Genomic DNA, 16,277 nt, shown 5'->3' with positions numbered 1-16,277 from the left:
ACTTTCTATGTAATCCTTTATGAGAGCAGAAACAGTCTGTAAAATTTTGGAACCGATCTGAAGAGATTTTAGGTTTGTAAGTGAAATGTTCTGAGAACCACTTTCTATGTAATGCAATCTTGTTTCTTAGAGCAGAAAAACAGTTAGTAAAAGTTTGGAGCCGATCTGAAGAGATTTTAGGTTTGAAAGTTGTGATACGTATGGGACATACCTGGAGTCTGAGAGTTGTTTTTAGTAACAATGACTTTTTAAGAAACCATCTTCTACTAAAAGGATCCTAATACCAAATAACAACTTTCTTTTTTTAAAAGGGGAACTAGAGTTCAGAAAGATAACTTGCACCTGGCGAGCCAGATTTAGTCAAAACAGGATATGGATGACTTAATCGAGAGAAGGGGGGAAGCAGGATGTGCATAAACCGGATTCTGACCATAATACTTTGAGCAAAAAAGTGCCTAACTTGTTTGTGACATGCTCATATTGGAGCACGTACAAAAACCGGATCCTGACCATAATTTGGGCATAAAAAGACAGGCAGAACTCAGTGGAATCGGGACTTCTCCACTGCTGAAGAGCCGTGTGATGCTGATATGAGATGAATGCGCTGCCTCCGATGTTTCGCTGGTCCCCCGATACCGGAGTGATGATGCAATATATGGTAACAAATTATTGATTCCTTACTGCATGATTTCATTATTATAAAATTGTATGAATAAACCTATATTATGCTTTCAGTCATCTGTGTATGCTATTAATTTTCCCAGTCAGAGAGCTGGTGAGGGGAAGGGAAAGTGGGATATAGCATTACCCTAAGAATAATAGCAGTACATTAATTGGCGTAGTCGGCAGGATCTCCCTAAATAAGACCGAACAATGTTCCGGCGAAAGGAGAAATCTAAAAAAGAACCTGCAGGGATACCTGGCTGGACCGGGAACCCGTATAAAATAATAGCAGCAGAAATGGCCAATCATGGATTGGTGGATTCATGGGATAAGGAGTTAAGGGAATGTGAACCAAAGAATGTTGTACAAGTACTTGAAACAATCCCTGTGAAAACAGGTGAAGCAGTTACCCTGGCTCGAAGGAGTTGGGTGTTGGCCTCTGCATACCGTGGGGTGCACAAGCGGTTGCTGACGGCACTTAAACCAAAGAATGTTGTACAAGTACTTGAAACAATCCCTGTGAAAACAGGTGAAGCAGTTACCCTGGCTCGAAGGAGTTGGGTGTTGGCCTCTGCATACCGTGGGGTGCACAAGCGGTTGCAGATGGCACTTAATGAGAAAGGGAGAGTAGAACAGAGTAGGTTAGAATTAGAGGGACGCTGTCTGGTGCTGGAATGTAATAGTAAATTATTAAAGGATAAACTGGAACATTATCAGGATGTAGCAGAAAGAGCAGCTGTAAAAGTGGCACAAAATAAGTATAAAAAAAGGAAAGGGAGGATTAGAAGGGATTGGGATGATTGCCCCGGGGGACCCCACTGTCCGGACCCTGAAATAGACCCGCCATCTGTAATAAAAAGAATGCAGCCCATTACAAGAGGAAAGAGACAGTATGGAGATTTTCTTTGTCTGAACTGCTGAGATATTTGTCAAACACAGGTATCGATTTATGCTGTTGTAAATATTAGCTAGCAGAGGGATTTCAAATGTAGTAACTTGCAATTACCTTGTTAGCAGCAGGAGGATTTTTAGATTTTTAGAATGAAAACTTTACGAGCATACACAGGGAAATGTATGCTTTTGGAGTTCCGATCAGCCGTGGGGAAAAGTTCTTGTCGTTTTTGATGTTCAAGAAACAAAGAAAGTTTGCGTATGTTGATTTAAGTTCAAAAGAGTTTCTGCAGTGTAGATCTGTGCTGTTAAGAATAATTAAGGTATTTTGGTAGTTAAGGAGCAGTTTGTCTGAAAGTTCTGTACGAGAACAAGAAAAAAAAAACAAATATGTTAATGTAGCCTGAATTTTTCCCTTGTTTCTTTATATTTTAAAAAGGTTATCAGAATGTTGAAAGAAAGGTAATGCAGGGTCAGAAGAAATCAGGATGTGATATTAAATGAGGTGGATTTTGCCATAAGTGAATGGATAAAAGAAGTTTGAACAGCTAGATGGGTTTTAACACTGAATTGTTATATTGGAATTGGAATGTGGGAGAAAGGTTTGTGAAATATATTAAGGAAAAAAGTTTCCTTGCCTTTGTATTTTTATCTCAGGGTTCAAATTAGTTTTGAATATGAATTTTTGTGCCCCTGCATGGTTTAAAAGTGTGCATTGCCCGAAATGTATGATTAGGGAGTAATTAAATTTAAATGCATTTTAAAATTAAATTGGGAAGTTTAAAATAAAAAGATTAATAAAAGTAGAGGTTAAGTACCTATACAATTAAAATAAATGTGAAACAAAAGGCTTGTTAACCTTGTTACCGGAAAAGAATAAGTATAATAAACTTTTATGTAAGTGGATGAATTCGGAATTGAAATTTTGCTTACTTTTTACAAGTAAGCTCTTCAGGATAGGAACCTATGGATTGAGAATAATTCCCTGATGTTAGGAAAAAGACAGTCTAATTTTACCATGTAGAGAATGTGTCTGCCTGTTTAAATTTTCCTGTGGCCATATTTGGTACCACAGGACCCTGAGATAAGTCTATTTAATCTGTGTGTTTTGTGTTTCAGGAAAAAAAAAACAAAACCCTTTTTTGAATCTTTTCAACAATTCAACACAGAGACTGTGACTCTGCGATACAAGAACTAGTCATGTTTAACAGAGGGGAAAATGTTTCATGTGTTTCTTTTCTTTGTTCTTTTTGTTAATGACCATGTGCTTTCCTTCCAGGATTTACACTGACCCGCAGTACCACATTCCACCACTAGAGCTGTGGAGAACACAGAGAAAAATTCCGAAAGAACATTATGGGCAATTGGTAACCAGATCCAGTTATGCCTCAAAAGGAATAACTGTCTTGGGAGGGGTAATTGATGCTGACTATCAAGGGGAGGTTAGGGTAATACTAATTAACTTAGGTGCGGAGGATGTAAGCACAGGGAGAAAGAATTGCACAACTGTTGCTAATTCCTATATATATAGCTCCAGTGAGAGAAACCACAGCCCCTACAGAATTGACGGTTAGGGGGGCAAAAGGGTTTGGATCCACAAATACTGTAAATGTTGGGGCCAAAATATGGATTAGCAACCGAAATGGTCCCCCCTCTCCCGCTGAAGTGATAGCAGTGGGACAAGACCGTATGCTATTGATAATGAGGCCCGGTGTAGAAAAATGGGAATATGTCCCACAGGAGAAATGTTACCTACGGGAGTAATATTGTGTTTAATTTTACAGGAAACCCTAATCGTCCTATGTGTATTCACCATCCTTGGTATCGTATCTTTGGGTCACGTAGAAGGATGGACTCCGGCTAGGCGTCTGGTTTTGGATGACAATGCTCGATTTCAATGGGGATGGAGAAAATGCTACCAGCAGACGACAACAGGAAAAGTTTAGTTGTGAAAAAAGACAGAGATGTACAATAGCTAACATCACAACTAATGTGGACATATGGAAAGGCCCTCACAATGACAGAAGAGGGTATATCTTTTATGCTCTATATCAGAGTCAAGTAGTGGTAAATGTCACTGCCCATGTGTCACTTCTATGTTGCTTAAAGACTGTGTTCCCAGAATTAAATACGAAACAGAAATGGCAGGCAAAACAAAATTGTAGCACCTGGAATGGAACTGTGTTGCATCTGACATTAGAAGACCCCAAATATTTTGTATGTACTAATGCATCTCTTATTAAGAATCGTACTACATGGGCAGATTTTATTATCTTTGTAAATATAGATTCTGCAAAAATTGATCCAGGGCAGGTTAAACGATTACCGTCAACATGTGAAATGGTGGGTCAGCATGCGGTACAAACACGTGTACAATTTAAAGTTACCTTTCCTCCCTCTAGTCGATGTAGATATAGGAGGATTTGGAACTATTACCGGGACAATAAACAGTTATGATATAGAATCTTTAGCAAATAGGCTGCATAACGCTGGAAGTAAAATTAATGATGCCTACTATTTGGTACCCAATGACACTAGCAGCTGGCGTGGATAATGATATGTTAGATCTTTTTAATGCTAGTAATTCTCTAACCTTCCTTGTAGATACTAATATTACTCACATAATCAATTGGACTATATGCTCTTTGCAAACATTACAGCAGCAACAACAGAAAAATGTCTTTCAAACACAACTTTTGACAGCAAATGAACATGTGTGGAGGACTGTCTTTTCTGATGTAATCCGTGCAGGCCATTGGCTACAAATACCTAGTTCGGGGATAAGGTGTGAGGAAACCCTATGTCAGGGATATTTTACCATTTACAATGTAACCAAACAGAGTATAATGTGTAAATACATAGTGATGCCTTTACTAATTGGGTCAGCTCCTAATCAACACTTTTGGACCCCCACAGGACAGGTGATAAATCGTACCCATGATTTAACTTTTTGTGATAACACTTTAAGTGGAAAAGTTTGTAAATTACAATCTGCTCTATATGAACCATGTTTATTGCAAAATACTGTAAACAAATGTGAATGGTCGAAATAGCACCACAAGTGGTATGTGTAGTAACTGATCAACCAGTGATACCAGGAATGGCAGTGCCTTTTTCGGGATGTATTCATAACATTTCAGTATTACACTGGGAAAATGACACATTCATATTAACTTCCGACGTGGATAAGAATGTGGCTATCATTTGGAATAGCACTAAATGGGATGTTCCAAATTGGGATTTAAATTTGACCAGATTTAAGCAAATTCAATCAACCAAAATACAGAGTATTATGGCTCATCAGCTTACCACCACTATTGCAGCAGACTCGATAGTGACAATAGGGTCAGGAATAGCTGATGCTACTTCACATCATTGGTGGGATATATTTTTAGGATACTCACCTTCAGCCAAAACGACTCTGGATTGGATCATCCATCCTCTGTTAATAGTTGTTATTCTGGTAATAATTTTATCTATCTGGAATTGTTATGTGGCATATGGCATTTGTTGTAAACAACAAAAAGTGATGATGATTACATACAACACTCATTGTTAAGGACCGAATGTGATACGTATGGGACATACCTGGAGTCTGAGAGTTGTTTTTAGTAACAATGGCTGTTTAAGAAACCATCTTCTACTAAAAGGATCCTAATACCAAATAACAACTTTCTTTTTTTAAAAGGGGAACTAGAGTTCAGAAAGATAACTTGCACCTGGCGAGCCAGATTTAGTCAAAACAGGATATGGATGACTTAATCGAGAGAAGGGGGGGGAAGCAGGATGTGCATAAACCGGATTCTGACCATAATACTTTGAGCAAAAAAGTGCCTAACTTGTTTGTGACATGCTCATATTGGAGCACGTACAAAAACCGGATCCTGACCATAATTTGGGCATAAAAAGACAGGCAGAACTCAGTGGAATCGGGACTTCTCCACTGCTGAAGAGCCGTGTGATGCTGATATGAGATGAATGCGCTGCCTCCGATGTTTCGCTGGTCCCCCGATACCGGAGTGATGATGCAATATATGGTAACAAATTATTGATTCCTTACTGCATGATTTCATTATTATAAAATTGTATGAATAAACCTATATTATGCTTTCAGTCATCTGTGTATGCTATTAATTTTCCCAGTCAGAGAGCTGGTGAGGGGAAGGGAAAGTGGGATATAGCATTACCCTAAGAATAATAGCAGTACAAAAGTGAAATATTCTGAGAACCACTTTCTATGTAATTCAATCTGGTTTCTTAAAGCAGAAACACAATCTGTAAAAGTTTGGAGCCGATCTGAAGAGATTTTAGGATTGAAAGTGAAATGTTCTCAGAACTACTTTCTATGTAATGCAATCTGGTTTCTTAGAGCAGAAACACAGTCTGTAAAAGTTTGGAGCCGATCTGAAGAGATTTTAGGTTTGAAAGTGAAATGTTCTGAGAACCACATTCTATATAATGCAATCTCCTTTATTAGAGCAGAAACAGTCTTTAAAATTTTGGAGTCGAACTGTGTTTCTGCTCTAAGAAACAAGATTGCATTACATAGAAAGTGGTTCTGAGAACATTTCACTTTCAAACCAAAAATCTCTTCTGATAGACCTCAAACTGTTACAGACTGTGTTTCTGCTCTAAGAAACAAAATTGCATTACATAGAAAGTGGTTCTGAGAACATTTCACTTTCAAACCTAAAATCTCTTCAGATCAGCTCCAAACTTTAACAGACTGTGTTTCTGCTCTAAGAAACAAGATTGCATTACATAGAAAGTGGTTCTGAGAACATTCCACTTTTAAACCAAAAATCTCTTCTGATAGACCTCAAACTGTTACAGACTGTGTTTCTGCTCTAAGAAACAAAATTGCATTACATAGAAAGTGGTTCTCAGTACATTTCACTTTCAAACCTAAAATCTCTTCAGATCGGCTCCAAACTTTTACAGACTGTGTTTCTGCTCTAAGAAACAAGATTGCATTACATAGAAAGTGGTTCTGAGAACATTTCTGACTTCAAACTAAAATCTTCTTCAGATCGGCCTCAAACTGTTACAGACTGTGTTTCTGCTCTAAGAAACAAGATTGCATTACATAGAAAGTGGTTCTGAGAACATTTCACTTTCAAAACCTAAAATCTCTTCTGATAGACCTCAAACTGTTACAAACTGTGTTTCTGCTCTAAGAAACAAAATTGCATTACATAGAAAGTGGATTCTGAGAACATTTCACTTTCAAACCAAAATTCTCTTCTGATCGGCTCCAAACTGTTAACAGACTGTGTTTTCTGCTCTAATAAACAAGAATTGCATTACATAGAAAGTGGTTCTGAGAACATTTCACTTTCAAACTCAAATCTCTTCTAGATAGAGCTCCAAACTGTTACAGACTGTGTTTCTGCTCTAAGAAACAAGATTGCATTACATAGAAAGTGGTTCTGAGAACATTTCACTTTCAAACCTAAAATCTCTTCAGATCGGCTCCAAACTTTACAGACTGTGTTTCTGCTCTAAGAAAAAGATTGCATTACATAGAAAGTGGTTCTGAGAACATTTCACTTTCAAACCTAAAATCTCTTCAGATCGGCTCCAAACTTTTACAGACTGTGTTTCTGCTCTAAGAAACAAGATTGCATTACATAGAAAGTGGTTCTGAGAACATTTCACTTTCAAACCTAAAATCTCTTCTGATAGACCTCCAAACTGTTACAAACTGTGTTTCTGCTCTAAGAAACAAAATTGCATTACATAGAAAGTGGATATGAGAACATTTCACTTTCAAACCAAATATCTCTTCTGATCGGTTCCAAACTTTTACAGACTGTGTTTCTGCTCTAATAAAGGAGATTGCATTACAAGATAGAAAGTGGTTCTGAGAACATTTAACTTTCAAACCTAAAATCTCTTCAGATCGGCTCCAAACTTTTACAGACTGTGTTTCTGCTCTAATAAAGGAGATTGCATTACATAGAAAGTGGTTCTCAGTACATTTCACTTTCAAACCTAAAATCTCTTCAGATCGGCTCCAAACTGTTACAAACTGTGTTTTCTGCTCTAATAAAGGAGATTGCATTACATAGAAAGTGCTTCTGAGAACATTCCACTTTTAAACCAAAAATCTCTTCTGATAGACCTCAAACTGTTACAAACTGTGTTTCTGCTCTAAGAAACAAAATTGCATTACATAGAAAGTGGTTCTGAGAACATTTCTGATAGAGCTCAAGAAAATTTCTGATAGAGCTCAAGCTGTTACAGACTATTTCTGAACTAAGAAACCAGATTGCATTTCATAGAAAGTGGTTTTGAGAACATTCCACTTTAAAACCAAAAATCTCTTCTGATAGACCTCACACTGTGTTTCTGCTCTAAGAAACAAAATTTCATTACATAGAAAGTGGATATGAGAACATTTCACTTTCAAACCAAATATCTCTTCTGATCGGTTCCAAACTTTAACAGACTGTGTTTCTGCTCTAATAAACAAGATTGCATTACATAGAAAGTGATTCAGAGAACATTTCTGATAGAGCTCAAGAACATTTCTGATAGACCTCAAACTGTTACAAACTGTGTTTCTGCTCTAAGAAACAAAATTGCATTACATAGAAAGTGGATATGAGAACATTTCACTTTCAAACCTAAAATCTCTTCAGATCAGCTCCAAACTGTTAACAGACTGTGTTTCTGCTCTAAGAAACAAATTGCATTACATAGAAATGTGGATTCTGCAGAACATTTCACTTTCAAACCAAAATCTCTTCAGATCGGCTCCTAAACTTTTAACAGACTGTGTTTCTGCTCTAAGAAACAAGATTGCATTACATAGAAAGTGGTTCTGAGAACATTTCACTTTTCAAAACTAAAATCTCTTCTGATAGACCTCAAACTGTTACAAACTGTGTTTCTGCTCTAAGAAACAAAATTGCATTACATAGAAAGTGGTTATGAGAACATTTCACTTTCAAACCTAAATATCTCTTCAGATCGGCTCCTAACTTTAACAGACTGTGTTTCTGCTCTAATAAAGGAGATTGCATTACATAGAAAGTGGTTCTGAGAACCACTTTCAAACCAAATATCGGCTCCAAACTTTTACAGACTGTGTTTCTGCTCTAAGAAACAAATTGCATTACATAGAAAGTGGTTCTGAGAACATTTCACTTTCAAACCTAAAATCTCTTCAGATCGGCTCCAAACTGTTACAGACTGTGTTTCTGCTCTAAGAAACAAGATTGCATTACATAGAAAGTGGATATGAGAACATTTCACTTTCAAACCGAAAATCTCTTCAGATCGGCTCCAAACTGTTACAGACTGTGTTTCTGCTCTAAGAAACAAGATTGCATTACATAGAAAGTGGTTCTGAGAACATTTCACTTTCAAACCTAAATATCTCTTCAGATCAGGCTCCAAACTTAACAGACTGTGTTTCTGCTCTAATAAAGGAGATTGCATTACATAGAAAGTGGTTCTGAGAACATTTCACTTTTAAACCTAAAAATCTCTTCTGATAGACCTCAAACTGTTACAAACTGTGTTTCTGCTCTAAGAAACAAAATTGCATTACATAGAAAGTGGATATGAGAACATTTCCCTTTCAAACCAAAAATTTCTTCAGATCGGCTTCAATCTGTTACACGCTGTGTTTCTGCTCTAAGAAACAAAATTGCATTACATAGAAAGTGGATATGAGAACATTTCACTTTCAAACCAAATATCTCTTCAGATCGGCTCCAAACTTTACAGACTTTGTTTCTGCTCTAAGAAACAAGATTGCATTACATAGAAAGTGGTTCTGAGAACATTTAACTTTCAAACCTAAAATCTCTTCAGATCAGCTCCAAACTTTAACAGACTGTGTTTCTGCTCTAATAAAGGAGATTGCATTACATAGAAAGTGGATATGAGAACATTTCACTTTCAAACCAAATATCTCTTCTGATCGGTTCCAAACTTTAACAGACTGTGTTTCTGCTCTAATAAACAAGATTGCATTACATAGAAAGTGATTCAGAGAACATTTCTGATAGAGCTCAAGAACATTTCTGATAGAGCTCAAGCTGTTACAGACTATTTCTGAACTAAGAAACCAGATTGCATTACATAGAAAGTGGTTTTGAGAACATTCCACTTTAAAACCAAAAATCTCTTCTGATAGACCTCAAACTGTTACAAACTGTGTTTCTGCTCTAAGAAACAAAATTGCATTACATAGAAAGTGGTTCTGAGAACATTTCACTTTCAAACCTAAAATCTCTTCTGATAGACCTCCAAACTGTTACAGACTGTGTTTCTGCTCTAAGAAACAAGATTGCATTACATAGAAAGTGGTTCTGAGAACATTTCACTTTTAAACCTAAAAATCTCTTCTGATAGACCTCAAACTGTTACAAACTGTGTTTCTGCTCTAAGAAACAAAATTGCATTACATAGAAAGTGGATATGAGAACATTTCACTTTCAAACCAAAAATCTCTTCAGATCAGCTCCAAACTTTACAGACTGTGTTTCTGCTCTAATAAAGGAGATTGCATTACATAGAAAGTGGTTCTGAGAACATTTCACTTTCAAACCGAAAATCTCTTCAGATCAGCTCCAAACTTTTACAGACTGTGTTTCTGCTCTAATAAAGGAGATACAAGATGGTATGAGAACATTTCACTTTCAAACCTAAAATCTCTTCAGATCGGCTCCTAACTTTTACAGACTGTGTTTCTGCTCTAAGAAACAAGATTGCATTACATAGAAAGTGGTTCTGAGAACATTTCACTTTCAAACCTAAAATCTCTTCTGATAGACCTCAAACTGTTACAAACTGTGTTTCTGCTCTAAGAAACAAAATTGCATTACATAGAAAGTGGATATGAGAACATTTCCCTTTCAAACCAAATATCTCTTCTGATCGTTTCCAAACTTTTACAGACTGTGTTTCTGCTCTAATAAAGGAGATTGCATTACATAGAAAGTGGTTCAGAGAACATTTACACTTTTAAACTAAAAATCTCTTCTAGATAGACCTCAAACTGTTACAACTGTGTTTCTGCTCTAAGAAACAAAATTGCATTACATAGAAAGTGGTTCTGAGAACATTTCACTTTCAAACCAAATATCTCTTCGATCGGCTCCTAACTTTTACTGACTTTGTTTCTGCTCTAAGAAACGAGTTTGCATTACATAGAAAGTGGTTCTGAGAACATTTAACTTTCAAACCTAAAATCTCTTCAGATCAGCTCCAAACTTTAACAGACTGTGTTTCTGCTCTAATAAAGGAGATTGCATTACATAGAAAGTGGCTTCTGAGAACATTCCACTTTAAACCAAAAATCTCTTCTGATAGACCTCAAACTGTTACAAACTGTGTTTCTGCTCTAAGAAACAAAATTGCATTACATAGAAAGTGGTTCTGAGAACATTTCACTTTCAAACCTAAAATCTCTTCAGATCAGCTCCAAACTTTAACAGACTGTGTTTCTGCTCTAATAAAGGAGATTGCATTACATATAATGTGGTTCTCAGAACATTTCACTTTCAAACCGAAAATCTCTTCTGATAGACCTCAAACTGTTACAAACTGTGTTTCTGCTCTAAGAAACAAAATTGCATTACATAGAAAGTGGATATGAGAACATTTCCCTTTCAAACCAAAAAATCTCTTCAGATCGGCTCAAATCTGTTACAGACTGTGTTTCTGCTCTAAGAAACAAAATTGCATTACATAGAAAGTGGATATGAGAACATTTCACTTTCAAACCAAATATCTCTTCAGATCGGCTCCAAACTTTTACAGACTGTGTTTCTGCTCTAAGAAACAAGATTGCATTACATAGAAAGTGGTTCTGAGAACATTTAACTTTCAAACCTAAAATCTCTTCAGATCAGCTCCAAACTTTAACAGACTGTGTTTCTGCTCTAATAAAGGAGATTGCATTACATAGAAAGTGGTTCTGAGAACATTTCACTTTCAAACCTAAATATCTCTTCTGATCGGCTCCAAACTTTAACAGACTGTGTTTCTGCTCTAATAAACAAGATTGCATTACATAGAAAGTGGTTTTGAGAACATTCCAGTTTCAAACCAAATATCTCTTCAGATCAGCTCCAAACTTTAACAGACTGTGTTTCTGCTCTAATAAAGGAGATTGCATTACATAGAAAGTGGATTCTGAGAACATTTCACTTTTAAACCTAACATCTCTTCTGATAGACCTCAAAACTGTTACAAACTGTGTTTCTGCTCTAAGAAACAAAATTGCATTACATAGAAAGTGGTATGAGAACATTTCACTTTCAAACCCTAAAATTCTCTTCAGATCGGCTCCAATCTTTACACGACTGTGTTTCTGCTCTAATAACAGAGATTGCATTACATAGAAAGTGGTTCTGAGAACATTTCACTTTCAAACCGAAAATCTCTTCATGATCGACCTCAAACTTTTACTGACTGTGTTTCTGCTCTAAGAAACAAGTTTGCATTACATAGAAAGTGGTTCTGAGAACATTTCACTTTCAAACCTAAAAATCTCTTCTGATAGACCTCAAACTGTTACAGACTGTGTTTCTGCTCTAATAAAGGAGATTGCATTACATAGAAAGTGCTTCTGAGAACATTCCACTTTAAAACCAAAAATCTCTTCTGATAGACCTCAAACTGTTACAAACTGTGTTTCTGCTCTAAGAAACAAAATTGCATTACATAGAAAGTGGTTCTGAGAACATTTCACTTTCAAACCTAAAATTTCTTCAGATCAGCTCCAAACTTTAACAGACTGTGTTTCTGCTCTAATAAAGGAGATTGCATTACATATAATGTGGTTCTCAGAACATTTCACTTTCAAACCGAAAATCTCTTCAGATCGGCTCCTAACTTTACTGACTGTGTTTCTGCTCTAATAAATGAGATTGCATTACATATAATGTGGTTCTCAGAACATTTCACTTTCAAAACTAAAAATCTCTTCTGATAGACCTCAAACTGTTACAAACTGTGTTTCTGCTCTAAGAAACAAAATTGCATTACATAGAAAGTGGTTCTGAGAACATTTCACTTTCAAAACTAAAATCGGCTTCAATCTGTTTCACACTGTGTTTCTGCTCTAAGAAACAAATTGCATTACATAGAAAGTGGATATTGAGAACATTTCACTTTCAAACCAAATATCTCTTCGATCGGCTCTCAAACTTTTACAGACTTTGTTTCTGCTCTAATGAAAACAAGATTGCATTACATAGAAAGTGGTTTCTGAGAACATTTAACTTTCAAACCTAAAATCTCTTCAGATCAGCTCCAAACTTTAACAGACTGTGTTTTCTGCTCTAATAAATGAGATTGCATTACATAGAAAGTGGATATGAGAACATTTCACTTTCAAACCAAATATCTCTTCTGATCGGTTCCAAACTTTAACAGACTGTGTTTCTGCTCTAATAAACAAGATTGCATTACATAGAAAGTGATTCAAAGAAACATTTCTGATAGAGCTCAAGAACATTTCTGAGAGAGCTCAAGCTATTACAGACTATTTCTGAACTAAGAAACCAGATTGCATTACATAGAAATTGCATTACATAGAAAATGGTTCTGAGAACATTTAACTTTCAAACCTAAAATCTCTTCAGATCAGCTCCAAACTTTAACAGACTGTGTTTCTGCTCTAATAAACGAAGATTGCATTACATCGAAAGTGGTTCTGAGAACATTTCACTTTCAAACCAAATATCTCTTCAGATCAGCTCCAAACTTTACAGACTGTGTTTCTGCTCTAAGAAACAAGATTGCATTACATAGAAAGTGGTTCTGAGAACATTTCACTTTCAAACCTAAAATCTCTTCAGATCAGCTCCAAACTTTAACAGACTGTGTTTCTGCTCTAATAAAGGAGATTGCATTACATAGAAAGTGGTTCTGAGAACATTTCACTTTCAAACCAAAAATCTCTTCTGATAGACCTCAAACTGTTACAAACTGTGTTTCTGCTCTAAGAAACAAAATTGCATTACATAGAAAGTGGTTATGAGAACATTTCACTTTCAAACCGAAAATCTCTTCAGATCGGCTCCAAACTTTAACAGACTGTGTTTCTGCTCTAATAAAGGAGATTGCATTACATAGAAAGTGCTTCTGAGAACATTCCACTTTTAAACCAAAAATCTCTTCTGATAGACCTCAAACTGTTACAAACTGTGTTTCTGCTCTAAGAAACAAAATTGCATTACATAGAAAGTGGTTCTGAGAACATTTCACTTTCAAACCTAAAATTTCTTCAGATCAGCTCCAAACTTTAACAGACTGTGTTTCTGCTCTAATAAAGGAGATTGCATTACATATAATGTGGTTCTCAGAACATTTCACTTTCAAACCGAAAATCTCTTCAGATCAGCTCCAAACTTTAACAGACTGTGTTTCTGCTCTAATAAAGGAGATTGCATTACATATAATGTGGTTCTCAGAACATTTCACTTTCAAACCGAAAATCTCTTCAGATCGGCTCCTAACTTTTACTGACTGTGTTTCTGCTCTAAGAAACAAGATTGCATTACATAGAAAGTGGTTCTGAGAACATTTCACTTTCAAACCTAAAATCTCTTCTGATAGACCTCAAACTGTTACAAACTGTGTTTCTGCTCTAAGAAACAAAATTGCATTACATAGAAAGTGGTTCTGAGAACATTTAACTTTCAAACCTAAAATCTCTTCAGATCAGCTCCAAACTTTAACAGACTGTGTTTCTGCTCTAATAAAGGAGATTGCATTACATAGAAAGTGGTTCAGAGAACATTACACTTTTAAACTAAAAATCTCTTCTGATAGACCTCAAACTGTTACAAACTGTGTTTCTGCTCTAAGAAACAAAATTGCATTACATAGAAAGTGGATATGAGTCTAATAAACAAGATTGCATTACATAGAAAGTGGTTCTCAGAACATTTCACTTTCAAACCTAAAATCTCTTCAGATCGGCTCCAAACTTTTACAGACTGTGTTTCTGCTCTAAGAAACAAGTTTGCATTACATAGAAAGTGGTTCTGAGAACATTTCACTTTCAAACCTAAAATTTCTTCAGATCAGCTCCAAACTTTAACAGACTGTGTTTCTGCTCTAATAAAGGAGATTGCATTACATATAATGTGGTTCTCAGAACATTTCACTTTCAAACCGAAAATCTCTTCAGATCGGCTCCTAACTTTTACTGACTGTGTTTCTGCTCTAAGAAACAAGATTGCATTACATAGAAAGTGGTTCTGAGAACATTTCACTTTCAAAACTAAAATCTCTTCTGATAGACCTCAAACTGTTACAAACTGTGTTTCTGCTCTAAAAAACAAAATTGCATTACATAGAAAGTGGATATGAGAACATTTCCCTTTCAAACCAAATATCTCTTCTGATCGGTTCCAAACTTTTACAGACTGTGTTTCTGCTCTAATAAAGGAGATTGCATTACAAGATACAAGATAGAAAGTGGTACTGAGAACATTTAATTTTCAAACCTAAAATCTCTTTAGATCGGCTCCAAAATTTTACAGACTGTTTCTGCTCTAATAAAGGAGATTGCATTACATATAATGTGGTTCTCAGAACATTTCACTTTCAAACCGAAAATCTCTTCAGATCGGCTCCAAACTTTTATTGACTTTGTTTCTGCTCTAAGAAACAAGATTGCATTACATAGAAAGTGGTTCTGAGAACATTTAACTTTCAAACCTAAAATCTCTTCAGATCAGCTCCAAACTTTAACAGACTGTGTTTCTGCTCTAATAAAGGAGATTGCATTACATAGAAAGTGGTTCAGAGAACATTACACTTTTAAACTAAAAATCTCTTCTGATAGACCTCAAACTGTTACAAACTGTGTTTCTGCTCTAAGAAACAAAATTGCATTACATAGAAAGTGGATATGAGTCTAATAAACAAGATTGCATTACATAGAAAGTGGTTCTCAGAACATTTCACTTTCAAACCTAAAATCTCTTCAGATCGGCTCCAAACTTTTACAGACTGTGTTTCTGCTCTAAGAAACAAGTTTGCATTACATAGAAAGTGGTTCTGAGAACATTTCACTTTCAAAACTAAAATCTCTTCTGATAGACCTCAAACTGTTACAAACTGTGTTTCTGCTCTAAGAAACAAAATTGCATTACATAGAAAGTGGATATGAGAACATTTCCCTTTCAAACCAAAAATTTCTTCAGATCGGCTTCAATCTGTTACACACTGTGTTTCTGCTCGAAGAAACAAAATTGCATTACATAGAAAGTGGATATGAGAACATTTCACTTTCAAACCAAATATCTCTTCAGATCGGCTCCAAACTTTTACAGACTTTGTTTCTGCTCTAAGAAACAAGATTGCATTACATAGAAAGTGGTTCTGAGAACATTTCACTTTCAAACCTAAAATCTCTTCAGATCAGCTCCAAACTTTAACAGACTGTGTTTCTGCTCTAATAAAGGAGATTGCATTACATAGAAAGTGGATATGAGAACATTTCACTTTCAAACCAAATATCTCTTCTGATCGAGCTCCAAACTTTAACAGACTGTGTTTCTGCTCTAAGAAACAAAATTGCATTACATAGAAAGTGGTTCTGAGAACATTTCACTTTCAAACCTAAAATTTCTTCAGATCAGACGTCAGAGGAGGGGCGGGATCGCGGCGCAGGAAGCAGCGCAGGGATGCTGAAGCTGACTTCGCGATCCTGCTGCGGGCTGCTTCACAGGTGGTGCAGGAAGGTC

This window comes from Geotrypetes seraphini, chromosome 15 (genome assembly GCF_902459505.1).
Source record: "Geotrypetes seraphini chromosome 15, aGeoSer1.1, whole genome shotgun sequence".
Classification (NCBI taxonomy): domain Eukaryota; kingdom Metazoa; phylum Chordata; class Amphibia; order Gymnophiona; family Dermophiidae; genus Geotrypetes; species Geotrypetes seraphini.
This window is presented reverse-complemented; position numbering follows the sequence as displayed.